This window comes from Lissotriton helveticus, chromosome 12 (genome assembly GCF_964261635.1).
Source record: "Lissotriton helveticus chromosome 12, aLisHel1.1, whole genome shotgun sequence".
NCBI lineage: Eukaryota > Metazoa > Chordata > Amphibia > Caudata > Salamandridae > Lissotriton > Lissotriton helveticus.
Window position 1 is genome coordinate 443,287,221 of NC_136073.1, and position 16,843 is coordinate 443,304,063.

Below are 16,843 nucleotides of genomic sequence, written 5' to 3' on the forward strand. Positions count from 1 at the left end.
ATATATATGTTAGAGCCCCAATGTAGCCCAATGTAGCCCAAAGATGGCCACCAGAGACAAAAAAAAACAAATGTAGCCCAAATATCAGCCAGATGTAGCCCAACTATATCCCAATGACAGAATGTCCCAGAGTGTTCTAAAGAACAACTAGAGCGTTAACAGTCTTACTTATGACAAAAGTATGGCACACCTGAAGTCATCTTGATTGGAATAAAGTGTTAACACTTAAAACATTTAATTTGCAAAGGAACAAAATGAGGGGGTTCATTTTGCCATAGAAATTATGATTAGTGCTGAAGAAAGAAAAATATGGGCACATTTTGAGTGACTTCACAAATCCTCTTATATTTCATTAAAAAAATTCTGATATGCAGTCTCCCAAGATGGCCACCAGAGACAAAAGAGCCCAAATGTAGCCCAAATATCAGCCAGATGTAGCCCAACTATAGCCCAATGACAGAATGTCCCAGAGTGTTCTAAAGAACAACTAGAACGCTAACAGTCTTACTTATGACAAAAGTATGGCACACCTGAAGTCATCTTGATTGGAATAAATACATTTAATTTGAAAAGGAACAAAATGAGGGGTTTCATTTTGCCATAGAAATTTTATATATATATTCACTGAAAAAACCATAGGTTTTAAACATGTTATAGTTAGGAAATAGCATTGACAAAACCTATGAAATTCACTGAAAAAACCATAGGTTTGACACCAGTTATACTTAGCTGGAAATTTTACTCGCTTAAAACCAATGAAATTCTCACGTTATAGTTAGTTGGACTCACTATAACTTGCGCGTGCAATGCACTGCTGATGACGTCACATATTACATCACTCATGACATGGTCAGTGACGTGTTTCGGAGTAAACTACTCCATCACGCGTAGGACGTTGTGTCTGAAATAAACTGTACCACGAACTGAGGCCATGGCTCCTGTGTTGTTCTTTTCCGGGACTGAAGGGAGGAACACGCTGGTTGAATGTGTAGATGTTAAAGGGGGTGGCTACCCCTGCCGTGAGCCCGCCGATACAGAGGCTTGGGACCAGCTAAATTTCGTGTCATATATATATATATATATATATATATATATATATATATATATATATATATATATCCAAAACGAAAAGGTTGCCCTTGAGGAAACGCCAACACAGTTGGTGAGTATCTCCATAATTTATTTTAGGCAGCAGGCACAGCATAACATCTCTCTCCCATAAAGAATGCCAAATGCATTTCGGGCTCCCGCCCTTGCTCACTGGCTGTTCACAGAAACATCGGCAGCTGTGTGGACTAAATATCAATACACCCCGCCCCAGTGGGACTTCTTGCCTCAATGCTTGTTGGGTGTTGTAGTCCATAAAAAACCATTGTTGGTGCTGATAGACATTCGTGTAAAGTTCAACTTTTTTCCCCAAGTGGGTTCCATGGGGGAGATGCACCTCAGTACCTGCAAGTGTTCAGTCCCAAAATATCGGATTCACCAACTCCTCATGGCACCCGATTCTTCAAGTGCCAATGGACCGCTAGTCAGGCGGCGGAGCGTTTCCGCGACGAGGCGCGCCGCACTTGTATCCAAAACGAAAAGGTTGCCCTTGAGGAAACGCCAACACAGTTGGTGAGTATCTCCATAATTTATTTTAGGCAGCAGGCACAGCATAACATCTCTCTCCCATAAAGAATGCCAAATGCATTTCGGGCTCCCGCCCTTGCTCACTGGCTGTTCACAGAAACATCGGCAGCTGTGTGGACTAAATATCAATACACCCCGCCCCAGTGGGACTTCTTGCCTCAATGCTTGTTGGGTGTTGTAGTCCATAAAAAACCATTGTTGGTGCTGATAGACATTCGTGTAAAGTTCAACTTTTTTCCCCAAGTGGGTTCCATGGGGGAGATGCACCTCAGTACCTGCAAGTGTTCAGTCCCAAAATATCGGATTCACCAACTCCTCATGGCACCCGATTCTTCAAGTGCCAATGGACCGCTAGTCAGGCGGCGGAGCGTTTCCGCGACGAGGCGCGCCGCACTTGTATCCAAAACGAAAAGGTTGCCCTTGAGGAAACGCCAACACAGTTGGTGAGTATCTCCATAATTTATTTTAGGCAGCAGGCACAGCATAACATCTCTCTCCCATAAAGAATGCCAAATGCATTTCGGGCTCCCGCCCTTGCTCACTGGCTGTTCACAGAAACATCGGCAGCTGTGTGGACTAAATATCAATACACCCCGCCCCAGTGGGACTTCTTGCCTCAATGCTTGTTGGGTGTTGTAGTCCATAAAAAACCATTGTTGGTGCTGATAGACATTCGTGTAAAGTTCAACTTTTTTCCCCAAGTGGGTTCCATGGGGGAGATGCACCTCAGTACCTGCAAGTGTTCAGTCCCAAAATATCGGATTCACCAACTCCTCATGGCACCCGATTCTTCAAGTGCCAATGGACCGCTAGTCAGGCGGCGGAGCGTTTCCGCGACGAGGCGCGCCGCACTTGTATCCAAAACGAAAAGGTTGCCCTTGAGGAAACGCCAACACAGTTGGTGAGTATCTCCATAATTTATTTTAGGCAGCAGGCACAGCATAACATCTCTCTCCCATAAAGAATGCCAAATGCATTTCGGGCTCCCGCCCTTGCTCACTGGCTGTTCACAGAAACATCGGCAGCTGTGTGGACTAAATATCAATACACCCCGCCCCAGTGGGACTTCTTGCCTCAATGCTTGTTGGGTGTTGTAGTCCATAAAAAACCATTGTTGGTGCTGATAGACATTCGTGTAAAGTTCAACTTTTTTCCCCAAGTGGGTTCCATGGGGGTGCGTGCGATGCTTTTCGCTAACAGACATTAATTTTAACAACCACTGAGGAAGCGGTATCCACTTGGCTTTTACAGGAACTACAAGGTCATTTGGCTATATTAAGGACTATCAGGACCATAATGCCACAGCCCACAAGGGCGGGACCTATTGTGAATAAATATGTGATTCCTAAACAGTCCGCCTCCTCTGTGTTTGTAGTGCCAGTGAACAAGAGCAGAGGTATGCTCGAAACGCGTATGGCTGAACTAGGAGAGCGAGCGGCATCCTGTGATCTCTGCTGCCAGCGGCTTCCTGTGCGTTACCCCTTCGTATGCAGCACCTTCAATGGGGCAACCTGTGTTGGAATACAAAAGCGGCTAGTCCGGTCGCGAGGGTGCTCTGCTGCACTGTAATGGCGGCTCTCTGGTGCTGGAGATCACTAGCACTTTTGGAGAATGAAGGGGGCCTGAGCCGCTGTTTGATATTGGCGGTTTCTACAGGGGTGCGTGCGATGCTTTTCGCTAGCAGACATTAATTTTAACAACCACTGAGGAAGCGGTATCCACTTGGCTTTTACAGGAACTACAAGGTCATTTGGCTATATTAAGGACTATCAGGACCATAATGCCACAGCCCACAAGGGCGGGACCTATTGTGAATAAATATGTGATTCCTAAACAGTCCGCCTCCTCTGTGTTTGTAGTGCCAGTGAACAAGAGCAGAGGTATGCTCGAAACGCGTATGGCTGAACTAGGAGAGCGAGCGGCATCCTGTGATCTCTGCTGCCAGCGGCTTCCTGTGCGTTACCCCTTCGTATGCAGCACCTTCAATGGGGCAACCTGTGTTGGAATATATATATATATATATATATATATATATATATATATAATAACTTCAATACTTACCAAAATACTTTTTTTTTTTTTTACTGCGAATATTACTTTACCGCATTTACAGCAAAATTCAAACACGTTTTGACATAAACACTATTTTAGAAAATGGTTTCCTAAACTTATTTTGTTAAAAAAAACAACATCCACTCTGCAAAACCATATAACATGTAGCCATCTACCATTTTAGCAATCGTAATACATCTTTCATATACAATCCAAGAGTGCCATCTACTGAAAACTCGTGATTCAGGTTCTTTGTTGTGAATCAGTCGTTGTGAATGTCTTTTCCCTCTTATGTCATTTGGGAAGGTGGGATGAAAACCAGGGAAGGAGATTGCAGATGAATCCCATTCAAGACTCCAGGATGCGTATGAGGCTTGGATGAACAATTGTGTTGAAGGCAGTTTAGAGTCCCGGCAATATCAGCAGGCAGGGGTAATCTTCATCTGTTGTCAAGATAGCAACAATATAGGATAAGAAAACTCAACCTGCATGCCTAGTGACTTGAATAATGTACACAACTTTACTGTAATGCACTTGACCCATAAACTTATCTCAAACTGTATGATCTTAGGTGAATTTTTATTTCAGAGTCTCCTTTGTCTTCATTGTCACATATGAGAGCATCTTCAAATATGTGAGTTCAGCATGTCTGCTGTACAAAACAAGCATGTGCAATGCAGTAGGTTCCACATTTACGCGAGTTTGAGCTACCGACATTGCAAATAACAGCCTTTTATTTTTGTTTTCGTTTTTAAAACATAAATAAAAGGCATTGTCCTTTACAATGCCAATAGCTTAAACTTGCGTAAATGCGAGACCTATTGCATTGCAAATGCTTGTTAACTTTGTGCAGGAGGGTAAAGCGCGAGCAGCAAGCAGAAACCACATGAAACTCTGCTCGTTTTGAACTCAAGGTTCCAAGAGGGCATGAGCCACAAACCGGCATCTGGCTTAAGCTTAAAGTTGGACTAAGAAGTTGGTGATATGATGGCAATCCAAGCGGCCTCTGTATCTCAGGAATTCACTCTTGTTAAAATATATATGGAAATAGCTCTTCATTTGCACCTCTTATTCTGCATTATAAGCGAAATGTGAGTCGTTCTGATGCCTTCAGGGCATTATTAGAACTTATATAAAATGTCCACAAAAAAAATAAAAGAATTGGGTAAGACAGTAGGAAGAATCTGTAAAGGGTGGAAAGTTAAGAGGCGAAGGCTGTCAAGAGAAGGGTAGAGTGAAGGAGTAAGCGGAACGGGAAGACCGTGGCAGAGGTGGCAAAGGGCCAAGGCAAAACGTGCAGGGAAACGAGAAGGAATGGTCAGGAGGATGGGTGATAGAGCGCGCAGGTCACCCGACTCATATTACCATACTCACCTGGGCCCATAAACAACATATGCTGAGATTTAATCAGGTAACCTGTGTACTTACTCTAATCATTGACTTACCAATCCTCGTCATCTGTATCTGAAGTCCTAAGGGATCAAAGGAGTTAGAATAATAGGTAGAATAAATACATTTGCACTAATAAAATAACCACAACTCGGGAAAGGTTTAAACTCTTTATCTAAAATCTTTCAAATGTCATAATCCAAGCTTTGAACAATAGAAAATTCTCAATTAGGAAAAATAACGATTAGAATGAAAATATGCAGTTTTTATAAAGCAGTCTTTACGCATTTGACATTAGGGTGGGAAGAGAGAAGGAAACCGTACAAAGACCTACTCGCATTGAATATTTACCTAGAATGGTGTGAAGAACTAACCCTGGCCACGGGTCAGTTTAAAGGACAGAACCCCAAAAGTGCAGGCACCATAAAGGCAAGCAGGTGCAGATCCGAATCAGGACAGGTAAAGCCAAATTGGATCAGGACAGGACCACCAAGGGTTAAGGCCAGCACACGCAGTCAAAGTTGCAACGCCTGCGTTACTCCCTCTCTGCAGCTAACAGCCAGAACCCGGTAGGAGTTATCGATTTCTCCGACAAAGTGCTTCACCAGCACTTCAGCTCTCAAACCCCGATCTGGGTTTCGAACTTTCAGACCGAGGGTTCCGCCAGCACCTCTGCTCCCGATCACCTATTCAGTGCGTTGGGTCAGTGACGGGTCAGTTATTCGGACAAGTCGGCCAAATTAATTAGCTAAGCCTACTCTAGTTATACTATTTTCCAGGTCAGTGTACCACTCCCCAATGTTGCAAGTGTAAGGATCCCCAATTTCGATTGGACAAAAGGATGAGGAAAGGTCATCACACCATACCAAAATGAAACTTTTAGAATGAATATTAATGTTTGCGTTCTCACCCGTCAATTTTATTTTCCCATGCACTTTAATTCCAACCGGCAGTGACTGTATCAATAAGTATTACAATGTAGTCTATATTTTAGTTCAGCTTCCTTCTCAGGGGTCAGGAGTTGACGTTCCCATGAACATCTTCTGGCAAGTCAGGAGTTGGCCAAGTTTCAAATGTCAGTGCTTCATGGACTTGAGCTTTTCTGCGCAGTCGCAGTTCCTCCAGAGATGGAGTTCAGAAATGTGAGTCAGGCCAAAGTTTGATACATTTGAGAAATAGAAAAGAAACCGTTTTAGAACAAGGAATAACTGAATGTACAGTATACCACTTATCTCTACTCTATTCCCATTACTTTATTTTAACTATTGCGTTAGAAATTAGGCAGAAATAACAGCATGGCATAAGCAGCGGTGCAAGCTTCTTGCATGTGAGGACATAGAGCAGCCATCTAAGTTCTAGTGCGCAGAAGCAAAAGATTCCCTCGAACAAGTAAGTACGTTATGTCACGTGAGTGTGACAGACGCATGCGCAGTAAGAACTCCCGGACGCAGCGGCCATATTAATGCAAGCGGATTATCGTTAGTAAAAGCACACATGCAAGCTTCACTTTGATGTCATATAATGCAATATTATTAGGACAAAACATGTTGATTAGTATATTAACGTTATGTCGAGAGGACTGATTACAAGCAAGTCGCATTACGGGCGAATACTTGCTCCATCATGGGCGGTGGAAGACAGCGCAGCAGAAAAGGGAAAAATAAAAGGCAATAAGGATGGGAGGAAAATAATTAAACAAACCTGGAAAGAGTGGAGAGCTACAAGAAAATAAAGTGTGTGTGGGGGGTGTTAATGTACGTGATGTGCACCAAAAGAGAGGCCAGGAATCACTTGAAGTCAAATGTCGAACTAACTGACAAAGGTTGAGTTTCACCGTGAGCTTGAGATAAGAACATTAGTGTAATTTGCAGACCTGTCTTCAGCCATTTCACGGCATTATCTCCAATTTGTATTATTGTAATGAGAGATGGGGCTTACTGCAGTGATTCAAGTACAAATATATCGGGGGAACGCAGTGCATTGTGGCAGCTTCAAATAAGCTGTGGGATAAACTAGTAAAGGTTGTAAACCGAGCCATAAAGATACCAGTTTGACAGGCAACCGTTCCCCTTACTCATCCTACTTTTGGCTGGAGCATGCTAAAGATTCTTACCAAAACAGATGAAGACTAGTTACTGGACTACCTGGATCAGTTGACATGCTGGGAGAGCGTGCATATTATGTGAGATCACAGGATAACAATGATGCCCAGTGACATGCCAATCTGCCTGTAAAGACCGTCTAAATGTTCCCCCTCTTTAACATATCAAAGTGGATGGTGCGCTTGTGAGGTTGCCGCGGTGAACTTCCGGAGTGTTTGGTAATCAGGCACTCCTACAATGTGCATATCTTACCACATGCATGCAAGGCAGCTGCTGATCAGTTGCACTTGTGCGTTATCTACTGAATACGGCAATTGTAACATGCTAGTATTTCAAGTTGTCTGGCACTAAAGCAGAAGCTAAAGAAAACCACATCTTCTAAATCCAACAACACTGCTCAACAGCATTCACTTGCTGGAATTGACTCCGTACAGCAGATGGATCACTCCAAGTTACACTGAAGCAAGATGGCACTTGGACACAGCGACGGCTGCACCTGAAGTAATGGAGCTGGAAACTCAAAAAAGAGTTCTCCTAGCAACCTATCAACAATGGAAGTGGAAGGATACAGTACTCTACCGGTGCACGTTAGCCGAGAAGGGAAATGACGTGTGGCCAAAGCAAATGAGTGAGGAGGCAGCAGAGAAGACTGACTGTAGCCTGAACCAATAGTCAGTAGCACGTGGGGAAATAGTTGGATTATTGATGAGAGAAGGACTTGCAGACAGCGCATCTGCGCTAATGCTCGGCCTAAAAATGATTTTGCTTGATTTAATAGACTAAAGGTTCTCCATGTATATTCAGAATCTATCTCACATATAGGGTACACATGCCATCTGACTTGCCTACTAGTACAGTAATATCATTGTCATCAAGGCAGCAGCAGGAAGGTTTCTGAGTTCGTATTTAAATTTGTTGTTTGTAAACTGCACATATTCCATTGAAATGGCCACAAACCTTCCACTGACAAGCAGTTTACTGATAAAACAATATGGCAAACACACAAAAGGTGAAGGTGAGCAATGCTTGCAAAAAGCCTAACCACTGGCAATCGCTCATGGTAGCACTCCACTATCGTTCTATTGACCACAAAGTGTTTGGATCCAACCATATGCAAATCAGTCTTGACCCTGCTCCAACTAGAACAATTGCCAAGGGGATATCATGGGCCAGGTTAAGGAGAAACTCCCTTTACTGTTGAGGGACCATCAGTCTCCTGTATGTCCCTGGTTTTGGGGTCCCTTGGCTGGCTGTACAGGACCCCTCCTCCTAGTTTACCGTTTGGGTTTAACTGGTATCCTCTTGTGCCTGTTTAACAACTAACTGTTGCAGGCTTTCTACAGTAGGACATGCCCATTGCTCAAATCCTCCCTAGAGGAACACCTGCACCTTGGAGTTCTGCCAGATCTGACAAGTTTCCAGGGGCCAGTTCTTCTTCAGACACCAGGCCTTCCTCGGGAAGGTTGGGCTCCTTCTGGACCTGCGGACCTTTGGAGGCTGGACTGCCAACTTTCTTACTTCTACTCTTGGCTTTAGGAACCTGGTCCAGTTTCAGGCTCCAGGATTCCATGACTCTCTCTTAGGGCCTTTTGTGCTCTGGTTGTGACACACACTGATTCCGGTAGACCCAGCATGACTGCATGTGTCTTGCTCTCTACTTCTGTCCAAGCAGAAATGTCTGAGTCATTGCGCAGCAAACACTCCCCTGGAATAGTAGGGGGCATAGCTACCTTCTTTGGAGTAGTAGCTCCTCCCCACCTAATATCAACCACAGCTATAGGGTGTGACTTTGTGATGTTGAGTCTTGTGCTCCTCCTCAGGTAGTGTCGGGTCTGTTGAAAACAGTTTAGCCATGTCCATGGTTACACTGGCACCTGTATCCCTCCGTGTCTTCACCTTTACCCCATTGATTTTTGACAACTGCCTTTACTTCTCCATGCAAGTAGGTCAGTGGGCCAAAGGTTCAATGTTCTTTCCACTCAGGAACACTAAGGTCGCCTCTGTGTTCCCTTTGAGATCTCTAGGGGCAACTTCCCGACCAATCCCTATACTCGCCAAACCTTTGGACTAGTCACCAGTGGGTGCCTTATTGGTGCATATTGCATCCCCTTTGTGGCCGGGCTGGTTACAGTCAAAGCACAGCCCTGTCTTCAAGTCGGCTTAAACATCTTTTTCTGATACCCCTTCCCCTTTGAAGGGGATGTGTCTTAGGCCCACACCCAAACCCCCACATTGGGCTACTTTTGGGGACTCTTTGGGAATATCTTTCTTTTTATAATCTCCCCCCCTCTTTCCTCTGAGAGGGGGCCTAACCATTTTTCTACTGGTCTCCAGCCAGGGTCTTAATAGGGACCCTGGTTCTTAACCACTTTTATTTTTTTATTTATTATTTCCCCGTAGGGACAAGGCATCAGTACAGGTATAATAAACACGTAATAAACAATAATGTATTTATATCTCATCATACATACTATTCAGTACTAGATATTCAGTTCTCCAAATATTCTTGAATTGCACCCCAAATCAATATACCCAGTCGCTTTTTTCTACCCCCCTCCAAAGAATACAAACTCCATTCCAATTCAAAAATATGGTATAACTTCGCCCTCCAAAATGCAAACCCGGGAGGTTCTTCTTATAACCATTCCGAAGCAATGCAAAGGCGAGCAATTGTCATAGTCACAAAAATTAAATATCTAAATCGATATAAATCAGGATCCTGTGTTACATTTTTACCTATACCTAAGAGCATCATAGCTGGGGATATTTTTACATTAATCTGTGTAATCATAGATAGAAAATCTTCGATATGAAGCAAAAACTGACGCAATTTACAACAGCTATAAAATATATGTATAATGTCCGCGTTATCCGACTTGCAACGGAAACATTTCCCATCATATTGTAAGCCCCACTTTCTCATACGCTCAGGTGTATAATAATATAATCTAAAGATAGTCTTAAAAAATTGAGCTTTCAAATTGGCGGAAAGGTAAGCATCCTTATACATATAAATTGCGTCCTTTATTTGTAAACTTGGTTCACCCAGTTGATTTTGCCAATACAAATTACATTTCTGCAAATAGTCAAGTCTATATTCCATTATTAAGTTATACAAAACCCCTATTTTCTCACTTTTGCGGATTGCTTCTACTATCTGATTGATTTCACCGCTGACCATTCTTCTAATAATGAAATCTCTTAATTGAAGATATTTAAAAAAGGAGGATCTAGTCAAATGATAATTTAAAGACAAACTCTCAAAAGTAACTATTGATCCATCCAGTTCAAACAAGTCTCCTATTTGTACAATCCCTCGATGTGTCCAATCTGACACTACTCGATCTTGAAAAACCGGGGGTAGTATTTTCTCTGCATTAAATGGTGTGTAGTATGATACTTTCCCTATCTTAATCATTCTTTTTATCTTTTTCCAAACCTTAAAGGCAGCTTCCATTACCTTAAAGCGAGTTCTCTTGTAGTAGTTGCCCTCCAGCTCTTTAAATAGACTACGTCTACTATATGTTCCCAGCATTAAATAAAATATAGAAGGTGCTTCAGCCATATCCTCTACTGGTTCCCCCGTTAACAGCAATCTCATTCTTTGTATAGTGCATACATAGAAATATAATAGGAAGTCAGGGATTGCCCGTCCCCCTCTCTCAACCGGGAGCGTCATCAATCTCATTGCCCTCCGAGGCTTCCCTGGAGACCATAAAAATTTTGCACAGATTGATTGTAGCTGTTGTATATATTGAGGTGGAAATTCGAGAGGTATAGCTCTAAAAATATAGAAAACTTTAGACCGAACACTCATCTTAATGATGTTTCCTCTTCCTATGATAGTTGCAACCGTCCCCACCTGTCTAGCGATTGTTGAATATGTTGGTACGTACTGCGCCAATTAAATTCCACAATGTCTTTCATAGATGTTTTAATTAAAATCCCAAGGTATGTAACTTCAGAAACAACTCCGATATCACAAAATCGCAAGTTCTCAGTGCATAAAACTTGGGGTCTTTCCAGAGTTTAATTTGTAGCCTGATATGGATCCGAAAGCTAAGGCCAACCTTTCAATCTCTAATAGTGCCTCAGAGGGGTTAATCGTCATGACAGCCACATCATCCGCATATGCGAATACTGTATGCGGTATATTTTGCGCAATAAAAGGTTTAATCAAAGGATTGTTAGAAAAGCTATTTAATAGCGGATTAATAAATAACCAAACAAAAGTGGGGAGCAAGGACATCCCTGTCTCGTCCCTCTTGTAATTTTAATAATATCTGATTTCCGACCTAGAGCAGCAATTCTTGCATTAGGAGCAGTATATAGTACTTGTATTGCGGTTAGAAAGTTATCACCAAAACCTGATTTTCTCATAACTTCCCAAAGATATTGCCATTCTACACGATCAAACGCTTTCTCAGCGTCGAGTAGTATTAAGGCTAAATCGCGGTTTTCAGTCTGAGCAATGTCCAGTAAGGTAATAACTTTATTTATATGCGTCACAGTACCGCGTTTAGGAATAAATCCATGTTGGTCTAACGAAACTAAAGGAGTTATGATTTTTGAAATTGGATTAGCTAGTATCTTTGAATATAGTTTGCTGTCGCAATTTAGTAGGGAAATTGGTCTATAAGATCCCGGAAGTTCCGGGGGTTTACCCTTTTTGTTAAATACAACAATCATTGCATCATTCCATGATCTGGGGGCTCTGCCTTTCTGTGCCGCTCTAAATGTGTCCTGCAAAAACCACAGTTGGTGGACAGAATGTAGAACAATGTCTTACATTCACCCTAGTACAAAGATCTGGGCCTAAATCCATCGTTTTTTTGCACACCACCCTAGGTCAGACAATGGCTATATGCAAATCAGCCTTGACCCTGTGCCTCATGGGAACAGTCCAGCCCGAACTACCAAGCCATGTCTTTCCTAGACCGGAATCAAGCATCCAAGGACCGGTTTCTGGCTATCAGCCTTCTTCAGCCTGGATAGCTTGACTCCAGTGATGTGGAGAGCCTGGGACTCACGTCTGAGCATACCCAGCCCACTCGGGGTGAAAATTGCAAAAACCACACTTGATGGACAGAATGTAGAACAATGTCTTACATTCACCCCAGTACAAAGATCTGGCCCTAAATCCATCGTTTTTTTTTGCACTCCACACCACCCTAGGTCAGACAATGGCTATATGCAAATCAGCCTTGACCCTGTGCCTCATTGGATCTGTCCAGCCCGAACTGCCAAGCCATGTCTTTCCTAGAACGGAATCAAGCATCCAAGGACCGGTTTCTGGCTATCAGCCTTCTTCAGCCTGGATAGCTTGACTCCAGTGATGAACTTGGGTGGCAGAGTGGTCTAAAGAACGGTGATGGATTAAACCCAGATCTTTTGACTGGGTGTGAGTGTTTTATTGGTTCGGATGCTCTGTCCATCACCACCCCCTTTTGTACTGCTTTTGTCCTCCATAAGTGTGGCAGGGTATGCTCAGACGTGAGTCCCTTGCTCACTTTGCCACTGGATTCAAGCAAGCCGGGCTGAAGACGGCTGTAATGCCAGAAACTGGTCCTCGGAAGCTTGTTTCTGGTCTAGGGAAGGCATGGCTTGGCAGTTCGGGCTGGACTGTTCCCATGAGGCACAGGGTCAGACTGATTTGCATATAGCCATGTCTGAACTGGGGTGGCAGAGTGGGCTAAAGAACGGTGATGGATTAAACCCAGATCTTTTGACTGGGTGTGAGTGTTTGATTGGTTCGGATGCTCTGTCCATCACCACCCCCTTTTGTACTGCTCTAAATGTGTCCAACATAATATACTTTATTTGTTCAAAAAACAATTTATAAATCTCTCCTGGTATATAATCTGGTCCGGCTGCCTTACCGTTAGCTAAACTTTTCACCGCCAAATCTAGTTCTTCCAGGGTAAATGGGCTATCTAGCATTTCTTATCAGTATCGCTCAATTGTCCAAGCTCCTCTAGCTCAAATCTTACATAGGTGCTTTCTACTTTTTGGGATGTATACAATTCCGTATAATACTGCTGAAATGTATCAAGAATCTTATCAGGGTCCTGATATATATTACCTTGTTGATCCTGTATTTTAATTATAGATCTAAAAGTTGATTGCATCTTTATCCTAAGAGCAAGTGGTCTCCCAATTGCCTCACCGTATTCATGCATTTGTCGCTTGTGTACCATATATTTTTTAGCATTGTCTTTACTCCATATCCCTGTTATCTTCGCTCGGCACCTAGCGATCTACTCTTCCGCATCTACTATATTCCGTTGAATCCCTGTTTTTTTAATTTCCTTAAGTAAATCCTTCTGTGCAGTACCTAATAACCTATATAGATCTCTGCATCTCCCCCTTATCTTCTTCTGTCGATAATTACCATAACTCACCACCTCCCCCCTAAAGCACGCCTTAAAAGTTTCCCAAACTAGATCAGTACTGGCTGTGGCAGTATTAATACTAATAAAATCTGTTATCCACTTAATCATGTTTGCCTTAAATTCATCGTCATATCATAATTTTCTATCAAAAGTGAACGTTCTTGCCTCCTAAACCATCGTCCGGTCTGGTAAAGTTAAAACAAGTGGCGCATGGTCTGATGTTACTTTAGGGAATACTTCAAGGTAAGCCTCATCTAGTATTGATAGAGGAGAAAAAAATAATCTAGACGAACCATTTTTTTATGTGGAAAAGGATAGTAAGTGTATCCAGGTAATGCGGCATGCAAATTACCCCATATATCTACGAGGCCATGATCAGTTACCAAATTATATAGAGCCTTAAACACCCTTGGTTTACGTTCCAGATAATGATCTGGCCCGCGGACAAGCTCTGTATGTTTTAGATTTATGTTCATATCGCCACATATTATCAGCGGTATTGTCCAGATTGCGAATTCCATATTCAAGCTGCTTAACAATTCTGGTTCATCTAAATTTGACCCATATACGGAACACAACGTTATATGAGCCGACTTGATTTTTATTTCAGCAATAGCCCACCTGCCCATTTATCTGTTAAACTGCGGATTAATGTACACACTCGTGGTTTCGCTAAAATCATAACTCCCCTGGTCATTGTGGACTGTTGTGATGCACAAAGTAATGTATACCCCAGATCTCCTACTACAAAACGATTGTTTCAGGGCAAATGTGTCTCTTGTAGACATACAACATCTGGTGAAATGTACCGAAGCTCTGAAGCAACTTTGTCTTTTTTTCACATTATTTAAACCAGAAACATTTAAAGAACGTATTTTAATATTGCGAGCCATCAAGAAGTATATTCATCCTCACACGCCATACTTTGGTGCAAATCTTTCTTATAACCAAGTACATCCTGTTGATCATAATCTTTCCTACAGAGATATTTACCTTCCTGTACTGTCTTGTCCTCAACCGGGTTTTTCCCCCATTTTACCCCCAACGTGTTCCCATCCCCTTCACCCCCCCCCCCCAGTGCCCTAAGTACCCCTCTCCCCTTCCCACCACCCCCCTTCCCCACCCTTTTACTGAGGCTTTAGGACTTATTGTCCTTGGATGTGGAGCTTCCCATGCCACCAGCCCACCCCCTGGAGGGACATCATTATCCTAAGAATTTTTTATCTCAATTAACACATAAGAGAAAACTATCACTAATGAACTATTTTTTTTAAATTAATTTAATTAATTCACTTATTAATCAGTGTTATACAGTGTTGACCACAGCTGCACCTCCTATTTGCTTTGCATAGCCTGTAAGTATTCCTTTGCAGCCTTTACATTCGTAAAATATCGAGAGTTTTCGTTATACATCACTCGGAGTTTAGCTGGGTTCATTATATAAGCTTGCGCGCCCTTGCTCTGAAATTGCGCAATCAGCTGGCGTAGCTGCCATCTATTATCCATAGTGTATTTAGAGAAATCAGGCATAGCAAAAAACTCAAAACTGTCTCCCTTTCTTTTGTTGTTGGGTCGTGTATTCATATATATATCCTCCCTAGCCAGAAAACTATTGAATGCAACCAAAATAGGCCTTGGCCTACCCTCAGCAGCCCCCGCCTGTAAACGAATATTAAATGGGAGCCTATGCGCTTTTTCTATTTCTCTGTCCCAATCCCATTTGGTAATGTCCGGGAATGCTTGATGAAATAACTGTACAATAAATCGTCGTGTATCTTGCCCCTCTTTTCCCTCTGGAATTTGCATTATTCTCAGATTGTTGCGGCGAGCGCGATTTTCAAAGTCTGTTATTTTCCATTGTAGATCCTCTTTATTTGCACTCAACAGTTCAGCGGTGGTCTTCTGTTGTACCAACTGATCCTCAATATTGGAAACACGAGTTTCGATTTCCACAACCCTTTCTCCAAAATCAGTCTGGGATTTTGCCAATCGCCTTATTGAGCTCTGAAGCCTACGACAAGAATTTTGTACCCTCATACTATCTTGCTCCATTTTGTCCATATGTGTAAGAATAGTTTGATAGATAGTATGCAATGTGATATCTCTCCGGTGTTGTCCAGGATTGATTGTCAACACTATGTAATTGTACTTTTCTGTCAGACCTTACTTATGGATTATAAGGCTTCACAATGCAGTAGCACATCTAATTCTACTCCTGTTCTGCAGGGTTCAGATTTCAGTTTCGGGTTTGTGCAAGGACGGAGGTGGAGGCGACGAGCATTAAAATTGTAGTGGCGATTTTGGGATTTGATTTGGATATTCCAGAAGGTTACAAGGGAGAGACATTTAAACGCATCAGTACAGATACATTAAAACCAGATTTCAATACAGTGGGGCTTTCAGGAATCAACAAGTGATCTAGAAGTTGGACCGAGCGCTTTTCTAGCATAAGGATCGTGAAGAGGAATACATTTGGGGATATACAGATTTGCTTTTTACAATTTTCTGAGTCGCCTTCTGAATACGTGTGAAGATACAGGAGTGGTTGATAATTTTGACATATTGGCTGTAAACACACGTAATCGAGCCCTGAGGATGTCTCATTAAGGGACGAAACGCGTTGGCTGTTGAACTTACATTTGTAATCATTTGAAAACTACAGAATTCAAAGAATAAAGACATCATTGAATATATCCAGAAGACTTTTTTTTGTGAATAAATGTTAATGTGAATTGAAGATATTATATTGGCATCACATTACTATTACACTCCTTCCTAAATTGGTTTAATTGCAGATTTCAGTGACCCGTACCTCTCTTTAATAGTTGGTGTTTAGCCGTAAAGTCTAATTCAAAGCTCGTTGTACTGTCCACCATCCTTTTCAAGATGAAGCTCACTTTTCCTTCAGTTTAACTGATCCACTATGTACCACAGTTGTCTCACGGCTCGTCCTGATCACTTCTTACAGTTCCTCACTTTCAAGGGACCTTCTGTGTTGCAGTGCCTTCTCTTTGAATTGTGTTTTTCTCTGTGTCACCTCTGATCATCTGACCTTTAAGAGAGATTTGAAGTTTTGTCTCTTGAAACACTAATCCCGAGTGTATGTCCAGTTATTTTCCTCTTTAGTACAGAGAAGCTGTCAATGCAGCCTTTTGATTTTACAAAAGTTGCAATAGGTAAGTAGCCTGGGAAAGCAGCAAGATGCCAATCGAGCTTAGGAGGCGTAAAGGGATGTTGGTGGACTCCTCTTGCAGAGGTAACTAGGAGATAAGT

At 42.4% G+C, this 16,843-nt stretch overlaps 1 protein-coding gene across 1 annotated transcript in view; it reads left to right on the plus strand.

Moving 5' to 3' along the window:
• Positions 1-16,843, plus strand: part of LPCAT2 (lysophosphatidylcholine acyltransferase 2) — a 324,634-nt gene that overhangs the window by 90,483 nt on the left and 217,308 nt on the right. The gene's annotated exons all lie outside the window — the stretch shown is intronic.